General features: G+C 44.3%; 1 long non-coding RNA gene across 1 annotated transcript; it reads right to left on the bottom strand.

Annotated features, from left to right (window-relative positions):
• On the bottom strand, nt 1-10942 carry LOC311342513. The gene is made up of 3 exons (XR_014633406.1): nt 10213-10942; nt 9423-9527; nt 1-530 (listed from the first exon to the last, which is right to left on the bottom strand). It is a non-coding gene; the product is annotated as an uncharacterized lncRNA (long non-coding RNA).
• Between the last annotated feature and the right edge of the window lie 3386 nt (nt 10943-14328).

Below are 14328 nucleotides of genomic sequence, written 5' to 3' on the forward strand. Positions count from 1 at the left end.
GTAATATTCTTTATTCAAATATGTTGTAATTGTGCATCGATGCAAGGTTGGTGAAACATACATTGGAACATTACATGCCTCTTCTGTTCAGTACTGGACATTAATAACTGGCAAATCAATAAAACAGACATTGACATTCAAGACAATAATCAGGCCTATGTATATAATCAAATCAAAATGAGAAGATACAATCTAGAAGCAAGAAATCATTTGACATGCATCTTAATACATTTATCTCAGTGGCATCCATCTTAGTTACATAATACTGTACGTCTCCTAGGAGATGTTCCCTCTCTGCTTCACAACTGTCACCTGGATGGAGGAGGAGAGAAAGCTCCCGTGATGGGAGAGGTCTTGAGGTGCAGGAAAGAGCCAACCACAACAGTTCTTCAGCTGGCAGCTTTAGTTGGTACATATGACATAAAGCTTGCCAGTGAAGAACTGATGTGGGTCAGCCACGAGGCACCCAGAATGCACACACACTCAAACACAAGCTTCACACCTCTTCCAGGGGAGACTTCGGGTGAAACCTGGTGAAGAAAAACAGGGAGGGAGGGAGAAGAGAAAATAGTTTGTTTAAAAAACCTGTAGGTATAGACATAGTGGTCCATTTTAAAAAGGCACACCTGTACAACAAACATGCATCCCATTTAGTAGTTTATTCCAATCGTCGTGTGTCCGCTCACTACAGTTTTCTATTGGTGTAATTGAATACAGATAGTTCCAGTTGGCTTGGCCGTAGTGGTTTACTATGCAGAAACATTACTTCAGCTAACCAGAGGAGCAGATTTTAGAAAACATTTATTTTTCCAGTAAGTTTATTTTATTCCTGTGTATGTGTGACTGGCCCGATAAGTCAAGCACGGTGGCGTTTTGTCTTAAGGGGAATAGATGAACACTGAGGGTATTCACTCCCAATTTAGGTCAGATGAAAGACGGGCCAGAGGGCTTTCTCTCGCAGCGTAAAGCCTTCAGCAATGCAGTTTCATCTAGCAGGCAATCTTCCACACCATGAGAGCAGGAGGCCTCAGCTGGAGTTATAACAATTGAGAACATATTCATAATTCAACTATACTATACTTATTCTTGTACATTTTTCAAAAATGAAGCATGAAAATGTATGTCTTCTAGTTGAGATGCCCTCCGTAATGGCACCCTGTGTAGCGGCCTCGCGGCCTCGCTTTGCCTTTCGTTGGGATGAATCGCGTTCAGCATTCTGTAGTCTAGGTCATCTGGCCCTTGCCTGTAGCTTTATTCTTCACAATTCGAGGGAAGGACTAGGGGCAGCTTTAGAGCAGTGCAGTGAACTTCACAACCCCTGGAACAGCCCTAGGAACCCAGCACTGCCCTGAGAGACCACACAGCTCTGGAACTGGGAATGCTCTCTCGCACACACGCGCGTACATCATTTTGTTGTTTCATTCCCCAGAGGCGCCGTGATGAAGTGTGAGAGAATTGAGTGAATGGGCAGCAGTCCCTAAACCTTGTACTAAATACAAAGTTTAGGGGCCCATTGTTGTGCAGGGATAACCAGGAGAACATTACACAAGGCGGACAGTATCTCCTCTAGTTCATTGGATCACCTCTTTAAGTAAGGACACGATAGGCTCCATCAAGCCTTGTTAGCAGCAGGAGATAAGATTCAGGGGGACTACAATGGTATGCATGCCAGCTAAGAAGGAGTTTAAGTGAGAGACTGGGAGAATTTACAGCAGGACGGTAAAGGAACATAACTAAAGAATATTCCAGCCACCACTCACCACATTAAATCAACCCAACTGAAGGGAGAGGGCCTGTGGAATGACCTAAAAGGTAAAGTATTACCTCAGAGCAAAAGCATCTAACCAACGCCACATTCAGCTCGCCGAGACAGTGCACACAAACCGAGTAACAGTGAGAGCTGCAGCGAAAGCCACAGCCTTGTCCTATCCAATGGTGCGAACAGTAAGAATGCATTGTGAAGTCAGTGCGATGAAGCGAGTGCCAGCGGCTCCAGAACTTGACGGCATGGAGAGCCATGGAGAGTCCTGCGCCCACTGCCAGTCTAGGCTCCATTCCAGTAGCTTCCATCTCACTGTACAGCTTCCCATTGTTTGCTCCTCCAGCGCTTTAAGAAGACGAGGCATGAATCCTAAGGAGAGTAATCCATTCTGTTCCATGATCTTTTCTCCACGGGTGTCCCCCACTTCACATTCATTCTATAAAATACCTTGTTTTTTTTGTCATTGCAAAAAACCAACAACAATTAGTTTCAAAGACAACTAGGACCAATGAGTTGGGCACAAAGCTAGGCCTACACTTAATAATTTCTGTAAATTCAATGAGGGGTTTTGAAGGTCTATTCGTGTAGGCTTATGAGGGCAATTATGATAGTGCTGCACAAACTATTACAAAAGGCAGACACTGAAAGCATCCATCCTTTTTCATGTACGCTTTTTGCCAATAGTAAATAATTCCGTTGCTCTGGACAGATCATTTCATCTCATTTGTGATCCAAGTCCCATCATCCAAACCACATTTGTCTTGGAACAAATGGCCAAGATTTAAGTAGATACCCATGTGACGTTCTATGTAAATATCTGTGTTTATTGGGAAGAAGAAAAACCAACAGCGAACAATGACCTAGTCATCGTTGAGTAATTCCTCTGGGGAAACAAACCTGTTGTTACTAAACCGGAGTGCTGTGCCTTATAAACTGTAACTTTAGAACCGATTATAAGCCAACTGTGTTCCATGCTTTCCTTCATGTTCCACACACACACACGGAGAACAGAGTGTACCCCGTAGAGTGATTTATTACACACAGCTAACGCTTCCTGGGACAATAACAGCCAGCCGGAGCATTAGGCTGAACATGCTTTTTCGGGTGTCCATGTGAAAACGCCTACAAATGACGTTCGGGGCCGGGCCGGGCCGGACACACACACACCCACACACACACACACACACACAGCAGAGTTGGTCTGAGTATAACCAAGACAGACCTCGTCTCGCCCCCTGTCTGCCAAACCATCCCAAAAATAAACCTGAACCCCCAAGTTTATCGTTTCCTCATGGAAGCTCTTGGAAGACTGGTGATCTTCACATGCATTTCAGCTCAAATTAATTCAGATTAGGGTAGGAGAGAGTGAGTTGGCAAAACCTATTTGCAGGCCCCCACATGGATGAAGTGGTAAATCAGCCATGTGATGTATTTTATCAAACCGACAAGGTGAATCAAGGTGAATGTATGTACAGACACGTGTGTGTGTGTGTGTGTGTGTGTGTGTGTGTGTGTGTGTGTGTGTGTGTGTGTGTGTGTGTGTGTGTGTGTGTGTGTGTGTGTGTGTGTGTGTGTGTGTGTGTGTGTGTGTGTGTGTGTGTGTGTGTCATAAACCAATCTTCAGTGGTGTGCATGAAACCACGTGCAAGCACCCATCCCCAGTAATAAATAATCCCCCCCCCCCTCGCCCAAGCCCCCAGGGCCCTCGAAAATTGCTTTGAAGTCTGCAGCAGATCAATAGCTGAGGGACGGCAGCCCCATCCTCCTGATACCTGCTATGGGCTTGGAGGGAAAACCACCACTAGATCTCAACACACACTTATACATGCACACACTTTGATTATATTAGCAGTGTATATCTATAAGAAATGGATGCCAGCACTGTAAAAATGAGTTGGCACTATAATGACATTTTTGGCACTTGGTCCAAGATGGAGATAATAAAAAACAAAACAAGAGGCCAGTAATTGATGTGACAGTTAGTGTAACAGGATCTGTGTATGAACACATAGGTGTAAATGGCCATCGCCTTTTAATCTGTTTTTGGATCCACTCCATTATGACAGTAGCTTAACGGGGGTACACGTGCCGCAGAACGCAAGAAGCACATGACTAATCCTGTCAGCGCTCCCCTGCGCGTCAGGAGCAACACTTACTCATGCATCGTGAGTGAACGGAAAGAACAGACAGGGAAACCGGTTTGGGACGCATCAGGAGGGCGTTGGGACTAGGACAGCCTCTGATGGAGAACACCAGGTGACTAAAGGGAAAGACCATAGTGCACTGGTACCAGCTGGTCTGTTTGAAGAGATACCAAGTGACGGAGGGCATTTCATATAAAAAGAGGACGCAAACAATAGAACGTGCTTGCATACAGCAGACTCGCCTCTAAATACAGCAGTCTCGTAGCGTTGAGGTCAGTGTGGGCACTGGAACTGGAGAGGCTGGAGGTAGCCTTTAGGACTATCTGGCTCAGTGATGTCACCGATCAACAATGTCACAGACTGGATCTTATGTATCCAGTATGTGAGGTTGTTGTGTGTGTTTATCTCTCTCTCTCACACACACACACACCTATGTGTGCCTGGTGAAAACACAGAACAGGACAAAGAGATGATGAATAAATACACTTTCACAAACATACAGACGCACATAGGCGTGGTTGTGGGACAATATAGGAATTGCAGATGAATTATGGAGCTCTTGAGATACGAGATTAAGAAGGTGATGATTTTGGGCCTTAAACCAACCACTCTGAGTTGCATGTCATCGGACACCTCACTACCTGCAACTTAGATGGAAAACGTCTCTGGGAAAAGGAAATTTATTAATATTTGTTGACAGATGCTCCATCTTCACATTTCTATCCAGAAGTTTTACAATAAACCTGCCCCTCTTCTGCTACATCCTACATCTTCCTACCGTTCCCCACAGTCTGTTTAGTGTGCACCCAAAAATGTAGCATGCGCTTGAATAGTAAATGAACCAGCCCTTTGTGGCACAAATCTCACAATTCACTTAACCAACATCACTAAATCCTACCCGGGCTCAATCTCCCCTGCTGCCTGGGAATGGAGAAAGCAAGTCTGAAAACAAAGTATCACTCCAATTATTTGAACACGTCTACAGATGTATTGCATCGTTTCTTGGTTTTGAAGGATAAAGTCATTCAAATCTGACTGGATATTTTCCATTCCCCCATACACATTTAATTGTATTAAATCCTCTTCCCATTTGTCGATCCATTTGGTAAAATGTTGAATTTATGTATACTATGAAACTTGATAACATCTTGTAGTATTAACACAATACAGTCATTTACACACATCGTAATAACTTGAAATCGTCTTCCATATGGATTAGGGTACACATCTATCCATACTGTTAATTTGTTTTACTGGGGTGAGGGACTACATTTCTCATTAGTTTGAAAAGCTATGAAACAGATGTGTGTTAAGCTCTCAATGAAATCCCAGTCAACACATTTACTTTGGTTCAGGTTAATCCCAGGACATCGCAACTCATCAAGCTAAGTGTGTGTCCGTGTGTGTGTGTGCGTTGGAGACTCGACTGTTGCTGCTTAAATAGTCCCTTGTAACTCCAGGGTAGCGATATAAGTCAAAACAAAGCTATGTAAAGACCTCACATTAGCCAGAGAGCACTCAGGAAAACCATAACCCGATGAAAATGGTACCTTCCAAAGAAAATGGTACACGTACTTCACGGCTAGCCTAAACGTACAAGGCAAGCTAGTGAAATGGCCACACCCAAAGTAGGCATACTGTAGTTACCCTCTTCATTTATGTATGTATGTTACCCTATTCCTTCCCTACATAGTCAAAAGCAAATTTCTAAATCGGTATACAATACATCCATATCTTATTTACTGTAAGACAGTTACAGTTAGTTATTGCAATAGGACGTTGGCTCAAAGAACGTGCACACATTTCCTTTACTGCCAAACCATGTGGACCTCTAATATCTCTATCATATCCACACTTTGCTTTGTTGAGCGCACAACAATTTATCGCCTTTTAAAAAACACATGACAACCATTTCCTGCTTCAATGCTCATAATATTCCACTCATATAAATGCACCAACCCATCGCTCCTTTCTATCCCTGGTCTCCCTGCCTGCCTTGGACTACCACCTTCATCATTCACTTGCACCATTTTCTTTTACTCTTCATTCATCATTGCTCCTCTTCCTCAACATCATCACGCACATTTTATCCCCCTCTGTCCCATCTGCAATTTCTTTGTTTCATCTTTTTTTTCTTCCCTGTCTTAATGTGCTCCAGTGGGTCTTTGTGACTTTGAGTTTGGTCAGTTCAGCAAGGCCTGGCCACATTCTTCAGATTCCTGTTACATATGGTCCACATTCCAGTCCGTCTGCAGAGAGGCCCTGCGCCTCCTCCCCTTTCTCCTCCCCTTCCTCCTCTCCGACTCACACCATCCCAATGTAGCACAGCCCGGACTGGCCCACTACCACCACCACCACCACCACCACCACCACAACGCCCTGGATCCCTGCAGCATTCTATAGTGCTTGCAGGACTGTCTGGGCTCTATACGGTTCAATCAATCCATCAAGGCCCATAGGGATATTTGCAAAGCATCCAGTCACTCAGACACTCCTTACTGAACAGATCCGCACCCATAGCGCTTCTCCTCAGCAGCAGCAAAAGGGCGTCAAGTTAGACATAGGGCTGCACTTTGTATACAGGTCCTGTACTATAGGAGCCTATTGTGTGCATGTGACTTTTAGACGCTGTGCGAGGCACAATAGCACCTGTATTTAAACTAGGCCAGTTGCGGAAGGGTGTGATAAAACTGGAACCGCAGAGCCCATTGAAGCCTGGGTGCATCACTGTATGTGTTCAAACGCATACAGACGTCTTGACGTGGACTCCTGATGGCACCCAAGGGAGTCAGGACTCAGGGCGCATCAGGTTTAAACAGCAGGGCCACATGTTGAGGGGGAACGTCAGCATCTGTATAGATCACCACTCATCCCTTTTACTTTAGTAGGACTGCCCAAATAAATAATAAATAGTAAGCGCCCATTTAAGTTATGATTTTTACGTACACAAAAGGGGTGTAACTATTTTATACATGTAAAGAAATAGGTTTATGTAGAGTTTAAGGCCAATTCAGCCCACGTTATTTTTTAAATGAGGTGGTTGAAACTATGTGTGTGTGTGTGTGTGTGTGTGTGTGTTCGTTCGTGTGTGTGTTCGACTTCACCCAACTCACCCTAGCACAATACCTGCACATTTAACAGACGGGGATATAAACATCACCGCCATCAAACGCCATCTATTCTTTCCCATTCTCCTGTCCCCTTTCATCACAGTAACTACCAGCCAGGTCCTCAAGCGTTACAGTATAGTCATCGTAGAATACGTTGTCGGGGTCACGCTAACCGTTGGCGTGCTAGCGGTCTAGTGGCGGTGCTATGCCGCTGGGGCGTGGCCCCGAAGAAACATGCAAGCTCACTGCAGCTACCGCATTGTCACCGCAGATCCACCCCGCTCTGATTGATCATCAATAACCGTCAATGTACCCGCGCTGCTCGGCTATATACCACCGCCGCCACCACTCGATACAAACCCCTGGTCGTTATTCTCACTGAACTGATGACAGAAAAAAAGAAAAGTGAATCATTGAAAGGGAACACTTTATGTATTGTTAGGGCTCGGTCAATACCGTGTGTGGTTCTCACGTTGCAACCCACACGTATTTGCGCAGATATTGCGTCTATGCCTGGTGGATAACACGGAGGTTATGGGGCGGTGAGCTGCCCATACAATGCGTCTTCGTTGGGTTCTTACTTGCCCTTTCACTGCACCAGCGTTGTCGTATGACGGACGTCACTACTGGATGGCTGCATTAATCTCAGCCACGCGGTTGTTAAAGCCAACGCCAGTGTACCACCGCGCCGCACACGAATGCAAGGGGTCATTGCAATGTGGTGAAACAATCAGGGCCCGGAGATAACCACCATTCAAATAAGATGACGCAAGCGAAGGAGAGAGAGAGAAAGAGAGAGATTTGGATAGTGTTATGGAGTGTACACAGGCCTCACTTCTGAATACACACAACAAAAAAGCAGTTCTGTAATAGATAAAAGGTTTATTTGAAAAGAATGCCACCAGTGCTCTATTGTATGGCTGTGCTCATTTGAAACCAAAGTTTCACAAAATTATGTTTTTGTATAATTTATAATACATCAATTCTGACTTGTTTACATGGTCGCTTTGTTTCAAACTCAATTAAAAAGAGCAAAGTGCATTTACACTGCAGCATATTTAATACAGTTTAATGTGAAGCTGAGCTCAAGGGTGATTCATCTAACATTAGGAGCCGTTTCACATTCTCTGCATGCCGGGCCGATCTCCCTCCCATAATGGTTTTGCACTACGGGCCTTTAAGAGGGAGAATACTGCCACACCAAAGGCTCCTATGCAACACCAGTGTTGAGTTGCATATACTGGCCTTCCTGCATGGGTAGGGTCGGGTCGGAGGTGGTGGTGGTGCAGTGGGAAAGAGTTTAAACCGTGGTATCCTGATAATCCTAATGTATCCGGTGGCTGCATACTGAATGTCCCTGCATTGCAACTTAGAATAAATGGTTCCTTTTCCAAAAGAGACAAGCAGGGAGGAACAGACCGGCATAGGGGACGAGAACAGAGCAGCGGGTATGTGAGAGTCGCCCCTGGTGAGGTTTTAACAAGGGTTTGCTGGAGTCCAACATGCACACCGCTCCACTCACCCACTCAAGTGGGCAACTAGTAGGGAAGGAAAGTTAAGAGGAGCCAAAAAAAGAAAGCATGCTCTCTAAACACCATCCGTCCACCATGGGCTTGTTGGGAGCCGAGCCGCGGCATGGAAACTATAGAAGGTTATGGGAACGTCTCCCCCCCCCCCCCCCCCTATGCAGGGATAATAAGTGGTGCACTATAGGGGAGACAAGAGGCCGGCCAGCAGGAATGTCCACTGCTTGCACAAGGCCAAGGCAAGTAATCCTACAGCTCTGGTTTACCTTGCAAAGCTTGAGGAGGGCAGATTGTGCAATGTTTGTTCCGTCTAATCAGTGACATAGATTAGACAGGTGACTTTGCAGTTTTTTCTTTCCTATCCACTTTTTGTACAGCAAATAAGACACGGAATGAATGGAAAGGAGGACAACGTGTCTTGGGGGAAACTGCATCGTAGCAGGAACGCTAGGGATGTTTCTGCCATTTTATTTTGTGGTTTAACAGTGTTGCTCTGCGTTGACTCGCAACTTAGTTTAAGGATCATAACAGCCTGTTCTTTGTAATCAACATTATTCCATACTAATTGGAACCACAATATACATTTAACAAGAAACAGGTTGATGATCACATTTTATTTTTATACCTCTGATTTGATCTGTGTTGAATTAAATTAATTAACATAGTTTCATTGTCATGTTTTATTTTAATAAGGGATACTTTTAGTATCTTCACTTTGGCACAACCCGGCCTGAGCCATATAAAGTACTACACTTAGACCTCTGTGTCTGGGCATTCCACAGGTTGAGCCAAATCTCTTTCACTGTCTCTCGCTCTCCATTCCGCTCCCATGCACACACTCACACACTCCGTTCCTTCAGTCCTTCCCTTCTTTCCTTACCTCACTCATGGAAACCCCCAAGGTTCCTCAACGTAGTAGACAAGGTGCTTGATCAAACCACCGCCAAGGAAAGAATCTTCTTTTGGGATTTTTGAAAAGGTATACCTGAAACGGGTAAATGTGAGACGAAAACGTTAACGTGAGTAGGCCCAATAAGAATTGCGTGAAAAGGGAAATGAATGAGTCGTCGAGGGCGGAAAGGCGAAACTGTTCACATCCATGTTGCGCTACAAAGGGTGGGGCCTTAAGGAATTCGCTATCTAGAACCTTTTTTTAGAGGACTAAACCTTATCCAAAGTAATAGTCAACTAATCAGCATATTGTACACTGCATTACGATTAAAACATAAAGTCGTCACACGATGGCTCAGTTATGTGGCTCAGATATGGTCAGTTTGACAAGTCTCTCCAACCACTGCAATCTCCAAACTCGCATTCCGTTATTTTCTAGATTAATATCCCCCCACCCCCAATCGATGTGTGATTTCCGACATTTCCACCCTTCAGAAAAGGTTCAGGATGTGTGCACAGATTGCATAGGTCTGAAGTAAGAGGAAACCATCCCAACACTTTGGTGGAAAATGTCAGTTAAAGGTAACCTATGAGAGCGATCATTGAACGGAACCCGAGCAGCCTCATTTCTGACCTTTCGGATGAGTTGATAGATTAACCCGTCTTTCATGTTGGTTTATGCCCTTATTGTATAGCAATTTTAGGGTGTCCGACATACGGTCTACATAATGACATTAACCTCTAAAAAGTTTCGACATGAGTGTGATGGACATACTCACTTTGTTTAAGGTAAATCCATCGATTGGTCCCGTCGAAGCGTTTGTCAGCAGCCACAGCCTCTGATATTATATGCGTAAAATACGCAACTCTCTCCTTTAGGACCGAGTTGATGACTATAAGGCGTTGGAAGAAACGCAATGTACGGTTTTCCCCACGCCCCTATGGCATAGTTTACGTTACATTGATCGGGGTTGGCTACTGTAAAGTTGCCACGTCCATTACATTTGAGGGTCTCCTGAAACGATACGTGTGGAACCCACTGTCCTAAAAAACGAATCGGTCTATTAACGATGTGACATAATCTAGGCTCCTCCACTTACCCAATTTGAAAGGTGCGCACATTGAGATTGTAACGCATTAAAAATATATATATATATCACCGCGATTAAGCATGACTGGTAATAAATGTTGGAGCAGCCTTACTGTTTAACCGCCCATGCTTACGAAACGACAGTACAAACTTAACACCCTGAATTTAAAACACTACTATACCAAACGCCTTTGAAAATCTCTCAGCCACACCTTAACTCAGTCAATTTTTTTCTGACAGTTCCCGAGCTGTCGTAGCCTGAAAGCCATACAAATGCTCCATCACGCTATCGCTTATGTTTCTATTGGAGTCGTCCGGTGCGATTTAACTGTTTAGAAATAAATAACACGGGGCGTAAAAAGGCATATCCTGCTCGCCCTGTTCCCCAGTTTCTCTCGTCGCCTCACGGGCTATCCCCCTATCTCTCTCTCTCCTTCAACTCTTCAAACCGGCTTCTCACTCCGATCAGCTGGCAGAGCGGTGACGCTCGAAGCAACAGCTGGCCAATCAGACTCAAACAGGGAAATAGCAGCGACGACGCCCACTGCTTATGGATTAAGAAAGGCGGGCGCTTCAACCAATTGCATAGTGGAATACTATGGCAGGGGAGGCGGGGAGAAGGCTGATGGCCAATAAGAATACATCCGCCCAAGGGGGGGCGTTCACGTCAAACCTATGAAATAGCCCCTACTTGACAGTATGGACTATGAATTATTTATTGAGAATCTTTTTTAGATTAAGAGGCATGGATTATTATATTTTTTACAAAACCTTAATGTGGAGGGTATCATTTTGGTTTACCATCTTTGTTACCTTTTTCCGAAAAGAAAAAAACAGATCTAGGCTTACCCATTATCCTATTCTCATCTATGTATATGCTATTAGATTTTAATAATAACCAGAATATTATGAATTTGTGTTCTTTGACATCATATTTTTGGCCTATTTACTGTTTTTAAATATTTGTTCTTGCAAATATGTGTAGCCAGACTAACACACATGTGCATAGATACATTTTATTCCATTATGTACCAGACTTGCCCCCACCACCACTAAGGTTCTCCTAACAGTGAAATAACACATGCAGGGCCTGGAGTCTGCACAGCATTTAAATTGTTTTTCAACTTTCTGTTTAGAAATCCTTTTTTTAAGCAAACAACGCATTCCTGTGGTTTGCAGTGGAATGGGAAGTGGGTTCCACTTCCAAATATGTTACGCATATCTCAGAGATGCAAACCTCAATTAGAGGCTTGTCACTGGATTTCTACATTTGGTGAAATGAGAATGGTGTTTGCTGAGTTTTGTCCTTTTTTCTTGGAACATAAAGAAATGCAGTGGAATTTATGTGCTGGCTGATGGTGATGAGGATAAAAACGTACAGTTATAACATAGTCTTCCATGAGGCTCAGGGTGAACTGAGGTATACATTATGCATTGTAAGGTAGCCTTTTGGCAATGAGCAAATGCTAAATTATCATTCAAATGTCATCAAAACATCTCGTGGTAGTCAAGTACCAACTGGCATGACTGATACGGCAACAATCAACATTAAACATAAAAAACACCACACTCCATTATAATAAATTTTATGAAGAATTTTCGTAGAAAAATGGGTAGCTTATGTCCTCGATGGTAATCATCAAAAAAAGTGGTTTATTAAACACAACGAGAAGGTTTTAATGTAAGCCGCAGTCGCAGGATCTATCTTTTCAAAGCAGGCTCTGCTCATGTTGCATAATTCACGCTGCCTCTATAGTTCCAAACCTAAATAGTTCTTTAGCAGGGCATGATGCATGCATGATGAGAGGAAAATAACATTTCTCTTGCCTTTTTAACGCAGTGCGTCATGTCTGTGTGGTGCATGGCAGCATGCATGTGCATTAGTATGAGCCCAAAGGCATGACTGGGATGACTTTGAAAAGGTAGGTAGAAAATGGATTTGAATCCTATAATTCTAGAATATGAATATTCACATTGGTTGTAATTAATCCAGTTCTTAATTGAGATTTGTCTGTTTGTAATGTGTTTGTAATCCTTGGCTTTAGTGAGCAGACCTGAACAGCATACCATCCACTATGCATATTATAAATGCTATGATATCATCAAAGTGAATCACCTTCAGACGCAATACAAAGCATGATATATATATATATATAATATCTTCCCATATACCGTACTGCAGGCCTTGATTATGTTTCATTCACCTAATGATATTCATCAAGTGCATGCATCCCTCGATCCAAACATTATGATAGTCATTTTAGTGGCACACACACACACACACACACACACACACACACACAGCTGTGTTTCAAGGACGGACGAACAACATGTGGTGAAAAGCTCCTTCTTTCTCTCTATCAATCCTGGTGCGTCCTTGTCTTCCTCTTCCATTCCTCCTCCCTACTCTGTTGTTTGTACCTTCCTAAAACCTCCCTTCTTTCTGCTAGGGCCCATAAACATACATAAATCCTTCTGCTAAAAGGAATCCAGGAATCTGCACCTTTGCCAGCCTAGAAAAAGAAACGGCTATGCAAGCTCTGCTGTGGTCGCACACTGTGGTGACACACACACACATGCACACGCACACACACACACACACCACCAAGCAGGGTTTGTCATAGACTGTGGGTCTGCCCACCTGCCTCAAGTCGATGCGAGCAGCATAGACAAAGCAGGTGATGCTGTGTAGGAGATGATGGAGCTTATTGTCATGCTGTTGGATGGCTGGTACACTGAATTAAGTCATGTTCATCAAATCCCAGTGAAATAGTGATGCATGAAATAATTCACAGTGGTTCTATGATGAATGTAACTGTGTTGGTTGGTAAAGTCACCAGAGGCCCAACACAGTAACACCCCATCATGAGTTTTACCTGTTAGGTTGGGTTGGGTTACCCTTCAGCTTTGATTGTGACGACTTTGGAACATACCACTACATTGAACATGCCGTAGGCCTGTTTTTATTTCTTTTTATCAACCGTTTGGCCCAACTAGTAGAACCCTGCCATCTTGAAAATTCCTTTCCGCACACCCACATACCTAAATACACACAGACTCACACTTTTCATTTTGAGAATCAAAGCGATTAGCACATATACGGCTCATAGAAAAGCTGGCACCAGCACCTCAAGCAGCAATGTTAGTACCACTCTGTGGCGAGCAGAGCTACCCACCAGCTTCTGTCATTGGGGAGTTAATGCGCTACTGTCCCTTTAAGAAACGCCCGAAAGAAAGCCTCTGATTAGTAGAGCTGGCAGCCAACCACGTGGACTGTAGCGTGGAGCCTGAGCCAATGAGAAGCCCTACTGGGCGGAGGTTACAAAAGCAGCCTGAACCCAATGACTCAGCATAGTTGGGTGCGTGCGAGATGACACTTAAAGGCGATTTAAAGGGCCAGTGTGCGTCGGCATGCAGCCTTCTGGAAGGAGCTGAAAAATGCACTTTCAAAATGAGGCCAGCTGTTCTGTCCCTCCCTCCTGCACACACTGTGTTGGTTTATGGCCCAGGTTCGACATAGCCTTTCCTCTACTGGCGGGCCAGTATATGAACATGGCCTTTCCTCTACTGGTGGGGCGGTATATGAACAATGGCATGCTCAGACTGTAACACAGGGCCACTCCTTTAGACTGTAGCAGGGGGCCACTCCTTTAGACTGTAACAGGGGGCCACTCCTTTAGACTGTAACAGGGGGCCACTCCTTTAGACTGTAGCAGGGGGCCACTCCTTTAGACTGTAACAGGGGGCCACTCCTTTAGACTGTAGCAGGGGGCCACTCCTTTAGACTGTAGCAGGGGGCCACTCC

Source organism: Micromesistius poutassou (assembly GCF_964030765.1).
Source record: "Micromesistius poutassou genome assembly, chromosome: 4".
Classification (NCBI taxonomy): Eukaryota; Metazoa; Chordata; class Actinopteri; order Gadiformes; family Gadidae; genus Micromesistius; species Micromesistius poutassou.